This window comes from Rhipicephalus sanguineus, chromosome 6 (genome assembly GCF_013339695.2).
Source record: "Rhipicephalus sanguineus isolate Rsan-2018 chromosome 6, BIME_Rsan_1.4, whole genome shotgun sequence".
Taxonomy (NCBI): Eukaryota; Metazoa; Arthropoda; class Arachnida; order Ixodida; family Ixodidae; genus Rhipicephalus; species Rhipicephalus sanguineus.
The window spans coordinates 148048780-148065095 of NC_051181.1; the positions used below are offsets into that span (position 1 = coordinate 148048780).

At 47.5% G+C, this 16316-nt stretch overlaps 1 protein-coding gene across 1 annotated transcript in view; it reads right to left on the reverse strand.

Annotated features, from left to right (window-relative positions):
• The window catches only part of LOC119397630 (uncharacterized), an 81735-nt gene that overhangs the window by 19365 nt on the left and 46054 nt on the right, over nucleotides 1–16316 (reverse strand).

Here is a 16316-nt window from a genome sequence, read left to right on the forward strand (position 1 = left end):
AGCGCTACTATCACGCGCGCTCACTCACTCACACGCACGCACGTGCGCATGCGCACACGAAGAAATGTTTGGCTGCAGGCGTATTACACTGAAATTCAAACGACTTAGCGATTCGGAAACCACACTTCGGCGGAATGAGGACTTTGAAAAGGCTCCTTCTGTGCAAGTATCCCCAATGCACTGCGGCAAGGCAATATACGAAATGACTTGAGTCGCGTCACTCGCAAAGGAAGCTGCTTAACAAGTAAGCTGCAGTTCTATAAAGAAAACACAGCATCGACGTGTCTCGGTCGAATTTGCGCTCTCTTTCTCCATACGACAGTATCGAGAACATATATTGTTCTTTATGCCGTCGTCAACATCGCTGACGTCTTCGTCTCCGGGGAAATTTCGAACGGTGCGAAAGTTATTCCTGCGTGGGCGTAAAATGCAAATTCTCGACAGGAAACTGAAATTCCGCGACTTCCAGTCGCGGAATTTCGAATCGTCGGCCCTATAGCGAACTTCTTTCTCAAAATAACGAGGACAAAGTTCAACAAAGGCGGCCAACCAGTTTGGTTCTCTCTCCCGTCGCAAGTGTTCCTGCGCCCTCAGGTCCATGGCGATATGGCGACCTAATGCAATGGAGAGCGACCTTTGTGTCCGAGAAGACTGACCACGCCTGTGACGGGGCTTCAATTACGAACTCTAGTGCAGCACGGATGGCGGCGTGTTATTATCTTTTAAGGGGAAAGCCGTAGATGCCGAATCCCAAACTGTCCCAAATGTTGTCTTTAACCATCTTAACATGCCTGCCGCTACAGAAAAAGCGATATTGAAGGCAGCGAGCAAATGTCGCATTTTCCTGATTTCTGAGGATTTTCGGACATATTTCTTGAAACACCCTGTATACTTAGGAAATATACCGCAATGTGCCCATTTCACTTCCGTTCTCCGCATATGTACGTCTATTTGCTTTTCAAAAGCACCTTCGATGGTTTCAGAAATTTTTGCAGCGCCTCCTGTTAGCATAGCTAGGGTAGTCATTTGTCTATTTCCGGTAAAGTACTGGTTGTCATCGCTGTGGCGATGTGCATTTCGTTCCGCCCTGAATGGTGCTTTCCGTGGTTAATTTTGTTGTATTTGGAATATTATGTTAAAAAACACTTTTCACGCAAAACCACCTGGAAATGCCATTTTTTTCTCAGTAGCTACTTCAAATATTGCAGATATGTAGAAAGAAACCCCAATTACACCAGGAACACTTCAGAGGCCATGGAACATATAGCTGCGTAAACAGCGCCTCGCGCTTGTGCACAGCTGTGAAAGAAATCTCGATCACTTCAGCCGACATTGCAACCGGGACGGCTTACTGCTCTCCCATAATAGAGTACATGCATATATATACTCGGTTACAACTTAAAGGGCCCCTCACCAGGTTTGACAATTTTGAGCTGACTAGCGCAATGCATACACTGGGCGTTCACGATCACGTCTGCCAAAATTTGCAACGCTACGCGCCGCAGAAATGGGTCAAATTTCAAGCTGAACGCCGCTTGCCCTTCTTCTCGCGGCCGCGCCCCCAGAGAATGAGGGGATGACGTACATGAGAGAATGGCCCTGCGTAGATGGTAGTGCTGTGACGTCGGTCCTCTACGTAGACGACTGTGCTCTGACGTCGCCAACAGTAGCACGTGACACTGCGATAAATATTTGACACGACGTGTAGTTTGTGTAATTTGTTGCTTGAATGGATGAATAAAACTTGAGAACAATAATAAAACACACAAACGGAATGTGTGCGTTGTCTTCTTTTAATTTTTACTGCGAATCGCAGCGAGATTCGAGACTAATCTACCTCCGTGTTGCACGCGTTCGTGTTCTCGCGCTTTGCGCATCGTGCAGACGCCACCCCTTACAACGAAACTAATTTTCCACCGCGTTCCAGCGCTTATTAGGCTCATTTATCTTCCCGCGTCTAACTAGATGTTCATGCGGCACACCGCTAGTCTCGCGTCCGTACAAATGTCGCAGCTTTCGTGTTCAGTATTAGGTTGAAAGCCAAGTGATCGGCGAGGGCGCATTCGGCATAACTTGCAGAGACGAAGCGCAAAGAACGCCGCCACAACACCGCTCGCGTCTCGGGGGCTCGGGCTGGTTCGGGCACGTCATGCGTTCGTGACATTGTGTGCGCATGACGTGTTCATGCGTATGCGTTATGTGATACTCCCGCTCGCGTGCCGAAGAGGGCAGGGAAGGGATTTGGCTTGTGAAGGCTAGACGGGGCGAGCGGCAAGGGTTTGCAGCTCGCCTCCTCGCATCATGGTTTCGCGCCGCTACAAATTATTGTTTTTCTCGGCTTCCATCGGACCGATTAGAAAAATTCTTGTGGCATAATGCTCCTTATTGGGCTCGCAACAACTTCCAATGTCTAACTAAAATTCGTTATGTCACCTGGTGAGGGGCCCTTTAAGAAAAGAATGTGAGCTCCTTCCACAGACATCGCTGTCGCTCCCACAGATAGTTTGCATAAGTGCTCCGTCCAATAACACTGTCTCATTTTCGTGACGTCACGTACTTTGAAGCGTTTCAGAAAGTTGACTTTCCCATAAAGACCCACGTCTGTGTCGCTGGTTTTAGATTGGAAACTTGAACGTCCTCGTAAATTTCGTCAGGGATTCTGACATCGCTGACAGAAAAGCATAATGTTTTAGGTAGCAACGAAGAACCTTCAGTTTTTGATATGCGTAGTATTCACATTAGCCGAGAAAAAGTACTTACGGTTCGAGCGGAAGCCAGCTAGCACGACGGTCTTTCGTAGGTGAAGGGCAATCGCGCCACTGGTGGGTCTCTTCGTATACCTCCCATAGGACGCGAAATTCTAACGCTCCGCCGACGCAAGCGCCGAGAGCGCTATTGAGTTACGCCCCTTGCAGAAGGTCGCCAAGCTCAGGGGGCGATGACGTGGCGACTACGTTGCTTACGTCGTCAGGGCAACAGTAACAACAGACGCTCGCCTCCGCCCCTCTGCCTCCCTCTCCGCGCGCCGTTTTCTTTCTTTTTTTTGTGCGCTTGCTTTTTCTCCTCTCCCATGCCGCGCACAGTTTTTTTTTTGTAGCTTGCTTTTTCTCCTCTCCTATGCCGCGCGCCGGTTTTTTTTTTTTTTTGGTTCGCGTGCGCTGAGCGTTGCGCGCGTGCTGTGCTTGGCCGCGCATTCGTGTTCGCCCGCTGCCAGCATGTGCTAGAGCATAAAGGATGAATCCACTTACAACGTTTCTGTTACCTCTTTTTATTGTTCTGTTTCCGAAACTCAAGATTTGCATGTAATGGGGCACGATACAAGTTCAGGAGAAGAGCAGAAGGCAAGAATTCACAGTGTGTGCATGACTAAACACAAAAGTTCACTGTAAAATTTAGAAATTAAAAAATCGAACACATTGAAAAGTGTAGGCCCTTTGACGTACACACATATAAGAAACACGATTTTCATTTGGTGCAGTACCGAGCAAAGTGCAGAGGAGCCTCTGATGAGAGGTAATCATGTAGTTTAAAGAAATGTCAGTGCATGACAAAAACATAATGAAGCGCAAAATATGTAAATATGAAATGATAATGCAATTATTTGCTTATTAACCGTTGAACTGATACGAAACACAAAACAACCAACATATTTGCTCAGATTTTGCACAAATATACATGAAATGCTGGACACCTTCACCAGATAAACAAAATGAAAAAGATCAGAATTAGCACAGTAAGCAGTACATTGCGCTAAAAAGAGCAAGACACAATATATGGTACTTGAACACTACTTGAGTTAGTTGGTGGCACCGGGATGCAGGCCATGGTCAGTTTATGCAGCAGCACATGACATTCGAAGAAAAGCGTAGTACTCAACGACCAGGTGAAATAAGCCTATACGCAGCTTTTCTTTCACCGCGAATACAATGCCTAGCTGAATATAACGCCACTGAAGGGAGGGCGTCAAGTCTGGTACATTGAGCACTTCATTGTGATAAACACAAACAGTAAAATACATGTCTCATGCCTACACATGAATTATTAGAGCGGTTTTTCCATAGGTAATAACAGAGACAATATATAAACACGCAGAGTACTTCTTCAGCCGTAAGTACATAGCATATTCACGCACTGAGAAGAAGCCCTGGGGGCAGGATAGAAAGCTGGCCCACTTGAGTTGCGGATCGAGACTTCGCAGAGAGCTGATTCTACAGCTGTTAGACCCTCCTTGGGCAAACGCATCAGTTCTTGCCTTCTCGAATACTCCGAAAACGTTTCCGTCCTGAAATAAAGCATTTGAAAACTAATAATTCCAACGATACAAATTACGCAGTCGCATGAGGCAAACGTAGTTTCGTCATCTCGGCTCAGTGCAAGCTGCGATACATTAAGCAGTTTTAGAATAGCGTACGCTAAGTTAGCGTTTGCGGCTCGCTATTTCCGTCACTTAACGGAAGCCCGCAAGCTGTTAGCGTACGACGCATGCACAGTTGCGCGAAAAGCCAACGCAAAGCTTTGCGTACGCTATTCTAAAACTGCCTATTGAGTCTCAGAAACGCGTATTTAAACGATGGCGAGTGATAAACAGGCAAAAAAAAAGCAAAACGCACTTCCATCACGCAGTTCTGTCATAGACGCAAAAGTTAAACTATGAGTCTCAAGTGCTTTAATTTCATTGCTTTGCAATATCGTGCTCTTCACGATTCAGCCATATTTAAAAAAACGTCATATCCGTGACGGATGTACTTGGTGGACCCCGGCATAAAACACTTTCGTGTTAAAAACAATAACTGTGTTGTCCAACTGCAACTCGTATATGTGTGGCTGCGAACGCAAGCCGCATGCTCACCTTTAGTTTTTCGGAACCTCGAAGAATCTTGCGGAACTCGGCCGGTCTTGAAGTATCCGTGCTCCGTTGCATGATGTACGAATGGTGCGTGCCGTTAACCACCACGGCGGCAAGAGCGCACAACACGCAAACACCACAAAAACTCCACACGCCGGCCAAAGCTCGCTTCATGTAACGGAACATCACGAAACTTCATATCAAGGCCGGCGACTAGGACGGGCTCCTGTATGGCGGCGACGGAGCACGGCTGACATAACGACCCCTCCGATAAGTCTCAAGAGCGAACAATGACCCGCCAACCACAACGGGAGACTTGCAGGTGTCCGCCAAGCATAGCCTGCCTGCACGGCCACCCTGATGCCCGCTTTCAGCACTCGCTTCGTGCTACAACGCAACTTTCGAGGAATTCAAAACTAGCGTCGCGGCGCGCGCGCGGCCTCCGCGGCCGGCGCGGGGCGCACAGCTTTGTCGGCACGGAGGCGGGCCCGGCAGGCTGCCATTGGCTGCTTTAATTTTGAATCTCCATGAACACTAGCGCCAATTTCGCCTTCAGTTACGGCCCCTTTTAAAAGGCCGCCGAACTAGCAAATTATTCAAGATGGTGTCGGTGGCGTAATCGTGACGTAATTCTTTGGGACGCCGGAGCGTCAGTGTTTCCGGGTGTTGATCGCGCCGCGGACATTGGGTTTATGGCGCGGTCATTTGGGTTTATGACATCACTTTTTGAGAGAAGGAACGATTTCTAGCAGACATTGAGAATAAATTGTAAATTACAGGCCGCGTGCCACGCTATAATGTTTGGCTCGCGTGTTCTCAGGCGCCTCGACTACCGATTGGCAGCGTTTTCTTACCATGCTGAAAAAGTGTCGTAGGGCACCTTTAATGGCACAGTTGTCTTGCGACACGCATCCCTGCTGCTTCCCCTTCTCTTCTCAGTATATCCTGTTCGGGAAAGCTAGGAGTCATACCACCTTACATAAGCGAACGTGAAATATCCAAATCCATTCTATACTTAACAGAAGCACGTGGATCTCTAAGGTTACTCTGTTGCTGGCTACACGCGCCAGAATCGATTGCAGGAACCCCGGAAACACGTCTTAAACGCCACGCTTTATACGCATTCTGTTGTTACCAGTTATGATGACTTGCACATATGCGAAGTTGAGTGCAACTTCGGGGTGCAACGCCGACGGCCCAGTTTCGATCGTATTATGTTGTCGCATTAAAATATGCATATTTAACCTCGGAAAAGGAGTGAAGTTTGAAGAAACAAATCGTTGGAGTAGGACGAAATAAAGCGAAAACACACAGTAATGCATCCTCACGATGCGCATTGCTGATTTCTCCCGAGAACGAGAATAGAGAGGAGTGGGAATAGGAGGATCGCATGACAAGATTTGATGATATCACACAGCATTACAACTTGCACAGCTGCATTTTCCCACTACCTCACCAAGAAGCAGTCTCTCGACTGGCGGCGATTACAGGCGAGAACGTATCCGAACCCGGCGATCTCGTGCCTTATATACCCAGACGTATGCCATACTGATAAATGCAAGAACTGTGGTTCTAGAGGCACTCTGGAGCACATGTTATGGGAATGTCGAGGAATAACGAACAATACTGGGGATGAAGCCTCTAGCGATCGCCTCCACGCGCACTGGGAGACTGTGTTGCACAGCTCTGCCCTTGAAGGTCAACTCTGGGCTGTCCAGCGGGCCGAGGAAGCCGCCAGAACTCAAGAACTCCTGGCCATTGCCTAGGCGGTACCTTTTGCCCCTCCCAAAAACTCGCAGGACCTTTTATTAAAGTTCTCTGTATGTATGGAAAAGAATGCCTGCCAAGGCTACAAGCCAACTTCGAAGGGAACGGGCAATATGGAGACAAGAGCAAATTCTAAACGCAGAATACCTGTACGCTGGAGCGCGCCATTCTACAAAAATTAAAGAAAGTAATCCGCTTCACGAAAATAAATTCTGCATGTTTATGTCGCAGGGGCTAAACATAAGACGTGAACGCAGACACATGTAGCTGTTATGCAAGCCGCAAGGTATGAGGAATACATTGAAAAACGTGTAGATTCATAGAAGCTATAATGCCATAATAAAATGGAGATAGACCTTACGCTGCAAGGTATGACCTTGCCGAGCTAGTACTTCACCTCATATTCAGTTGAAATTTACTGCAATTTGCTTAATAGAGCGGTGCTCTGCTTTAGATTCCAAACACTTTTGTGCCGCCACATTTTCAGTTACTTCATAGAACAGAACAGAGTGCATGGACATTCGAAGGGGGTGGGCTATGCCCTCCTCCCTGAAATTTTGGATAATATTTTCCTATGCAGTATACAATAAGCTACACAGCTTATCAGCACACTCAGGTCCCGCATATCCATGTGAAACAACCTTCAGGTTTTTTGCCAGCCAACTTTGCACGTTCCATACTATTGAATAATCTTGCCGGTCATGTCACGGCTGTGAAAGAAAAAGATAACTGTGCTAAATGCCCCCTCCCCCCCCCCCTTGGAAAAAGGCGGATGCACCCCCTGCAAAAAGTTCTGCGGGCGCCCTTGACAGCGCGTTGTCGTCTTCCTCCTTCTAGCGCTACTCAGCTTTCGCCATTGCCGTAGAAACACTGCAGCCCGACGCCGGAGAGTCAGGGATCGATTACGACGCTGATAAGACATACCGGGAACACATCACTCGTTTACATGAAAGTGCTCGTTTGCTCGCATTCCTATACAGAGAAGCGGTGGTACCTTTCAAGGACGCAGTCTTAATAGATCCCGCAGCCGAAAAGTTCCAAGTCAATGGCAGTCAAAGAAAAGTAGACTGTAGGGTAGAACGGCAGCACCGATAGGGAGAAGCGACGGCTCGCAGGAGCGACCACTCCTGGCTATCTCAGAAGAGGCCCGTCGAACAGCTTCGGATCACTCGTGCGAGCACAGACAAGCAACACGTGTGATTGAGGTTTCCTGATTATGACAGGAGCAGCGAAGACGCTCCGGCGTCGACGTGCTCGCTATGCGCGGCCGCTTATATTGAAGATGGAATATGTCGTCCGTGCGTTCAGTAACCTGGCACCCCTGCCCACTTGTAGAGCACACGAGTACAGAGTCTCCCCGTCACAGGCCCTCAACACGGTGACACGCATGTGAACCGGATCGAGGCGGTGCGATAGATACGTTCGCACCGATTAGGAGGACGCATCGAAAAGGGAGCAGATTTCTTTTTCCTCGAGGACTTTGGTTGACCTAGGAGTCAGCAGTGCAAGGGGCAAAAGTGGCGTGCGATCACTGTTTGGATTGCGCAAGCGGTCGCGCGGCGACGGGATGTTACGAAATGGTTCGCTTACGTGGGCGCAAGTAAGCGCATGTTTTCGAGGTTTAGACCTACGGGGTATTTACCGTTGCGCCGTTATCGCTCTCAAAATGGCGTTGCCCGAACGACGTTATGGGCGCCATGATGTAACGCGTAAGCCGATGCCCTTGTGCGAGAGTGTGGGGCTAAGGCAAGGAATATTGTGAGAAAATCGAGAAAACAATGACCTCTTTGTTTTACAGCGAGAAATGTTATGAGATCGCAACAGTCAATTTTGGTGGCGTATATATAGTTGTCCGCCACCGCCGGTGTTTGTAATCGCTATCACGCGACATGAGCAAAAATATCCAGGATCGGATGGGATTAGAACACGGGCCCTCTGCGTGGCAGATTTTTCTAGCAGAGCCACGCCGATGCTTGAAATTCCTTAAAAAAACTCATATACAGGCGTCATGTCGGGATAGGAATCACATCAACATATGTTATATAGTGCCACGCGCGCTTCTTTTGGTATTTTTATGTAACTGGTTCGTTACACGCATAACCACTGCCTCGTGCGAACCGCGCACGAATGTCTGAGAACCGTCCAGATTAATTCAGAATCTTCTGATAGGTATGAGCGCGCAAACGCGAACAGTTGAGTTTACTGAACTAACGCGGCCGAAGGGCTCAGTCGTAATCCTTCATAGTCATCAACAAAGTGCACATATATAGTGCCTTACAGATGTGCAATGGGTACCTCGCTTCTCTGCAGAATGACGAATAATGATATAGTAGGTGCTTTCCTACTTCACGAAAGTTATGATGCTTTATGGCGTCGTGGGTACATAGCAAGTGTACTGTATTAGTTGTCCCAAGAGAATTTAAAACGGGCTCAAAAAAAAATTCAGGACAAAGGTCGTAAATAATAGAAAATCGCACTTACCATGTAAAGATCCTAGCTCCTATCAAAGTAGTCCCATTGGCTATGTATACACAATTGCCTTAGTTTCTGGAGGTATTGAAAGCAAGCAGGGAAATCTGTAACTGCGATGCTTAGATGCTATGGGGTCGTCTTGCGATGAATCTCTACCTTCACAAAACCTTTTACAGCGAAAGCTGTTATGACATCACAACAAGGGCCGTTTTTGGCGCCGTAGTTGTCCGCCGCCGCCGCCGCCTGTGTCCGTAACCACTATCGCTCGAAAAAAAAAAACGAAATAAGAAAAAAATATACAAGTTGGAACGAGGTTCGAACCTGGGCCCTCTGCGTGGGAGCCCAGTATTCTACCTCAGAGCCATGCCGGTGCTTGAACCAGCCTTGCAAAAAGACCCTATACAGGTTTAATGTCGGGAAGGAGCCACATATGTAATGTAGCGTGGTAGAAGAGTAAAATAACAACCAAGCGTCACACAACGCGAATTCTGTATCCAGGCGTCACACAATGCGAATTGCGCAACGAGTGGGTTGTTGCATGCTTCCAACGCATTACAAAGGGATCTGTCATAATTCTTCATCGTCATTAGCCACAGCATCAACAAAGTGCACATAATGCCTTACAGGTGTTTAGCAGGTACCACAGTTCTGCGCAGAATGACAAAAAATTGCATAGTAGCTGCTTCCCTACTTCACAAAAATTAGGATTTATAGCGTAGTGGGTGCTTCGCAAGTGCACTTCTATGGGTTGCCAAGGATGCCCATAAGGCTCCCATGATCCATTTCCTCAGGGTCTCGATAAAGTTAATTCCCTCTCTCTATCTCTTTCTCGCGTTAGCGTATGTTATAAAGCATGGTGGGAGAGTGAAATAATGACCGGGCGTCACACTATGCGAATTACGTAACTAGTGGACCGTTTAAAGCTTCCAACCCATTACAAAAGGCTCCGTCATAATTCTTCATCGTCATCAGCCTTTTATCAAGAAACTGCACATAATGCCTTACAAATGGTACCTCGGTTCTCCGCAGAATGACGAGTAATGTCGTGGTGGGTGCTTCCCAACTTCACAAAAATTATGATCTGTGGCGTAGTGGGTACGTTGCTAGTGTACTTGTACTAGTAGCCACAAGAGAGTTTATAATGGGCTATAGAAATGCCGCTCTTCGAGCTTTCCCTGTGACTGTGCTGCGCTTTCCGCGCAGGCCTCTAGTTCACGAAAAGATCTATATAATGCCATATTAGATGCTGATGTCTCCGGCACGGAAAACGAATTTTATAAAATGGTTAGCAAGTCTATTCCCTCGTATAAGCGCAAAGTGTTGGTTACACTGCTGGCCAGGCACGCTAAGGTATTTGATTTTGCACAGAAGTCACATAGACCTGAGGCGCCCAGCACACGCACTCGTCACAAGATCGACACCGGATCTGCGCACCCCCTCCGACAGAAGCCTTATCGAGTTTCCGCGTCAGAGCGCAAGGTAATTCCACAGCAAGTCAGCGAGATGCTAACCTCCGGCGTAATTCAAGAATCGTCAAGTCCTTGGGCCGCGCCTGTTATCTTGGTCAAGAAAAAAGATGGATCCTGGAGGTTCTGCGTTGACTACCGACGTCTTAACTCTATAACCAAGAAAGACGTGTACCCGCTTCCTCGCATCGATGATGTCATCGACTGCCTGCATTCAGCATTCTATTTTTCATCGGTGGACTTGCGATCCGGATATTGGCAGATTCCCATGGATCCGGCTGACAAAGAAGACGGCTTTTGTTACACCCAACGGTCTGTTTGAATTTAATGTTATGCCATTCGGTTTCTGTAATGCCCCCGCCACATTTGAAAGATATATGGACACCGCTTTGCGGGGCCTCACATGGGAAATCTGCCTGTGTTACCTTGATGATGTGGTGATTTTTGGCCGAACATTTGAAGAACATAATCATCGCCTTGACCTCGTTCTAACCTGTCTGGAGGAAGCTGCGCTTACACTGAACTAAAAAAAATGTCGCTTTGGGGAACATGAAACCTTGGTTCTGGGACACCTGGTGGATAAAAATGGCGTGAGACCGGACCCGCAGAAAGTCGCCGCTGTCAGCAACTTCAAGCAGCCGCAGTCCCTCAGGGAGCTGCGAAGCTTCCTGGGCTTGTGTTCTTACTTTCGCCGCTTTGTCCCGAATTTCGCTGATAAAGCACAACCACTGACTGACTTGCTGCGAAAGGATGTCCCTTTCCACTGGACACCGGATTGCGAAGCAGCCTTTAAGCAGCTTCGGTTCATACTGACTTCAGGACCGGTACTACGCCATTTCGATCCTTCTGCTGAAACGGAAATTCACACAGATGCCAGTGGAATCGGCCTTGGTGCTGTGCTCGTTCAACGCCATGACAATGCTGAACACGTGGTCGCTTATGCGAGTCGTTCGTTGAGCAAGGCAGAGCGAAATTACACAGTCACAGAACAGGAGTGCCTCGCAGTCATTTTCGCCGTGCACAAGTTTCTCCCATACAACTACGGCCGTCGCTTCTCGGTAATCACCGACCACCATTCTCTATGCTGGTTGGTAGGCCTCCGAGACCCATCTGGACGACTGGCGCGATGGGCTTTGCGCTTACAGGAGTTCGACTTCACTGTACGCTACAAGAGCGGTAACCGGCACGCAGACGCCGACTGCCTATCGCGCCTTCCTCTACCGACGACTGAGTGCGACGCTGACAACTTCGACCAGTATATCGATGCTATTACCACCGAGTTCCCTGACCTCGCGACTTTCCGGACAGCCCAACACGAGGACCGCTCCCTAGATTCTCTGTTCGCCTCCACGAATGAACACGCAAACCCAAGCTGTTTCGTGGTTCATGAAGAATTTACAAGAAGAATTATTCCGGACAAGGCGCCCGTCTGCTTCTAGTTGTTCCACGCACTTTACGGGCTCACGTCTTTCGGTCCTTACACGACGACGCAACCTGCGGCCACATGGGCTTCGCCAGAATGCTTCAACGAATCCAGCAAAGGTTCTATTGGCCCAAGATGCGACACGACACGGAAAAATACGTTGCTGGATGCGAACAATGCCGACGACAAAAGCGTCCCACGGCTACGCCGCCAGGACTTCTCCATCCTGTGCCACCTCCTAACTCTCCCTTCGAGACAGTTGGTGTCGATCTTCTCGGTCCGTTTCCACGATCGAGCAGTAACAATCGGTGGGTCGTCGTCTGTGTTGACCACCTGACGCCCTACGCAGAAACTGCTGCAATACCTGCTGCAACGGCCACGCACGTGCCGCAATTTATGCTTCGCTTTATAATTCTTTATAATTCTCCGCCATGGTCCTGCTCGCGTTGTCATTAGCGACCGCGGACGACAGTTCGTTGCCGACGTCGTTGAAGAGATCCTGCGTCTGTCTGCCTGCCATTTCCGCCATGCCACACCATATCACCCGCAGACCAATGGCCTCGTAGAGCGCACGAACCGGACTCTCACGAACAATGCTGTCTGTTTATGTCGATTCCAAGCACAAAAACTGGGACGAAGTGCTACCTTACATCACGTACGCGTACAATACCGCGAAGCACGAGACTACAGGTTACTCTCCATTTTACCTGCTGTACGCTCGCTCCCCACGATGTTGTCTCGACACTATACTACCTTTTACGCTAGACGTGGAAACCTCGGTAGCCGAGACGCTCTGTCGCGCAGAAGAAGCCCGTCGCATCGCACGCCTCCGAACTTTGGCATCCCAACAGCGTTCTAAGAAACGTTACGACGCCTGCCATCGCTCCGTATCTTATACTAAGGGCGATCTTGTGTGGTTATGGACACCGGTCCGCAAACGTGGTTTGTGCCAGAAGTTCTTGGCCCACTATTCAGGTCCATTTGTCATTCTTGACCGCCTCAGCGACGTCACTTACGTAATCTCAAGCGTCACAAGCAATGGTCGCCGCTCTAGCAAAACACAGCTGGCACACGTTGTGCGCCTTAAACCGTGCTACCATCAACCTTCTGAGTGACTCGCCCAGAGGGCATCGTCTGCGAACCGGGAAGTGAAACGCGCTAGCGAAGATTCGACGAAGAGGAGAACGAGGCTGGACTGGCTCGCGAGCGACGCCGCTGACTTTTGGCCGAGCTACACCTCTGCGTTGCCCATCTTGTAAATAAACGCGTTCCATCGTCACAATATGTTGTTTCTTGCACCTTTGTACCACTCACTATATGTTGGATTGCCTGGACACGACGTGCTTGTGCGTATGAAGAAAATGCCTATTTCACCAACATCCAAGACATTCTTCTACAAAGTGCATACACAGACGCTGCCTGTGAAGACCTGGTTAAGCAGCAAAGGCATCTTTGTATCTTCAGTTAATTGTCGCCTCTGTGAAGTTCCGGAAACTATAGAACATTGCTTCATCAGCTGTAAAGACGCCATACTCTTTTGGGACGTTCTACAAAGGGCTTTTAAAAAACAACTCGATTTAAATTCGTATAGCATACGTTATCTCATGCCACCCAAAAGCCATTCTATGCCTGTTGACATGCTATTACTAATGGATATGCACAGTTTATGGAAAACTCGCATGTTAGACAGGCATGCGGAACCCATGGTGTCATCGCGGTTGCATTTCATTCAAATGGCTCTTCAGCTAAAAGACTTTTATCAACAATTAGAGTTTCAGCCGGACTGGTATCCACTCTTCATGAAATGTATAGCTTTAATACCCTTTTAGGACTTCTGTGTACGCTGGTAGAGGCCGCCTTGAGTATTTTGTTCTCTATGAATACTAATTACACAGATTTGTAATAAATACCATGAAAGAAAGAAAAATGCCTGGCGTGACGCTCTGAGATAGAACACTGGGCTCCCACGCAGAGGGCCCAGGTTCGAACCTCGTTCCATCCTGGAAATTTTTTCCTTATTTTTTTATTTCGAGCGATAGTGGTTACGGACACCGGCGGCGGCGGACAACTACGGCGCCTCCGCCGTAGTTTGCCACTCGAAAACACGACCTCTTAAAAGTGTTTCACCTGAATATGCTTGCCTAATCATTGTTCCACGTTTCGCTAGGAATTTTAACGAGCTTAACGCCGAACTTAATGTTCCCTCTTTGATTTCAATCAGCAGCCATTGTCACCTTAGATAATGCGACGACAACCCGAACAGAGGCAGAATAAAACGTTTATTTGATGTTCTGTGAGAAGATCGGTGAGTTGGATCCTTAGTCCGGTATCCCATTGGCGCAGTGGGTTGCTAAGCCCAGCCCTGGCACCTAGTGAGCTTTCGCGGAAATGTGGCCAAGGTCATGTGGAGTAAGAGCACATACCAGGTCACATAAAAAAAAAAAAACATTTGTTCATTTCTAGTATTGCGGACTGTGAAAATAAAAAAAAAATGTCCTGGAACTTTTCTGACGAAGGTCGTAAATTAACCTAAACTGAAATAGACTGAAGAAAGGTTCCTAGGATCTTGCAACCTGGAATTGGTTACTGTACGCTTCAACATCAATCGCACTTTGAAATTTTGCGGGCACTCTATATGCATTTTCATGGCTACCACATCATCATTATTAAGTGGGTGTAAATTTCAATGGGTGTAAATTTCTGACGTTGCGACAATACCCGTGCACTTCGGCTGTGTTCCTGACGGTATTTTGCCCATGCCTAGTTAACCGATGCTGTAAAGGTGTTTATACTACAGCTTTTACTTCATCTGTCTTTATTCTGCACACCGTCCTCAGTGTTATCGCACATGGTGTGATGTGGAGTCGAAATTCACACGTGCGAATGTTTATTGCTTATTTAGAACATGCCAAATGGCGGAGCTGGTCGATTGTTTCGTTTCGTTGTTCTTTTTCTGTTTATGAGGTTCAGTATTACGCAGAATTACTGAACGCGTCACAAAGCACGTGTAGCAACGCAGATGCGAGAACGAAAATAACACGTATTTGTCCAACGCTTTAAGGCCAATAACAAAATAAAGAAAACACCAACACCAACAAGAAAAGCTTTCTAGGCAAAAGAAAAATGTTACTTTCTTCCTCGGGAAATCATGCGACATCATTTTCTAGGCTCTTTATTGGCAGATGAAAATAACAAGAATTTAAAACGCGTAGTACTGCCCTGCCCGGAACAAATACAATTTGTTCTTTACGAACGCTTCTACGATAAGCAATTCTATTTACAAGTAATTCTGTAAAGGGTTCTTGTACATCGCAAGGCTTGCCTCATTCCTCTTTTCTTTTTTTTTTGCTGTTTCGGAAAGCCGAAATAAGCTACCTTGGCTTTCCGTTTGTTGCGTAGCTTTTTCAGTGGCGAAACCTGACTTTACTTTTTCTGATTTTTGTAGAAATCTTTTAAATTAGTGGGTCTTTCAATGATTTTTCTTTTCGTTCTTGCTGCGTATTCTGCGCTTAAATTGTCATTGTTTTATTTTAGTCTAAAAAAGTTATTTTCTGAATTTCATATTTAGTTTCCTTCTCGTTCGCTTCTTTTCACGTATGTCAGTTGTTTATAAGTTTTTAAACCGAACAATGATTGTTTAAACGAAAAAGCGTACAACGCGAGAGGCCGAGCCAGAAACAGATGAAACGAGGTATGAGGTATCTATTTTATTTTTCCAGTAAGTTCTGAAGGCATCGTTGAGAGACAAATCACAATATTGCGCTGTTTATAGACTCGTCCACCAAACTCTGTCAGGAAGCGGGTTTTTTAGAGCGGTTAGTCGTCACCAGAGGAAGACCTTAGGTGCTATTCCACTGAGTGGAGGATCTGTGCTACATTGACGAAGGATCTGCGCCACATTCGAGGCACTGAACAGATATTTTGCCGCAGTGCCAGTGATGACGGGCAGATGTGGTCATTTCAAGGCGAAAGCCTTAGATGCCTCATCACTCGCGAAAAGGGACCGTCCACGTCAACATTAACGATGCAAAAAACACACGATCACGTGTAGGTGACATCATCATGACATCATTATGACGTCACATAAACACGACACCGCATGACGTCTTCGCTTGGTCAAAGGTGGCTCAATCTCGGAGTAAGAGAGTGAAAGAGAGAGAGAGAGGGGGAGCGAGAGAAAAGTAAAGGGTAATGCAGGGAACAAGCATAGGAAAGACAGAGATTGTGAACAAGGCTCCCGTGCGGGAGCCGAAACGTCTTTTGATGAGTATATTTTACTTTAATCGGCGCTGTATCTTTCTTCGTCCAAAACCAGAGGGTAGCCAACCAGAGGAAATCTCCG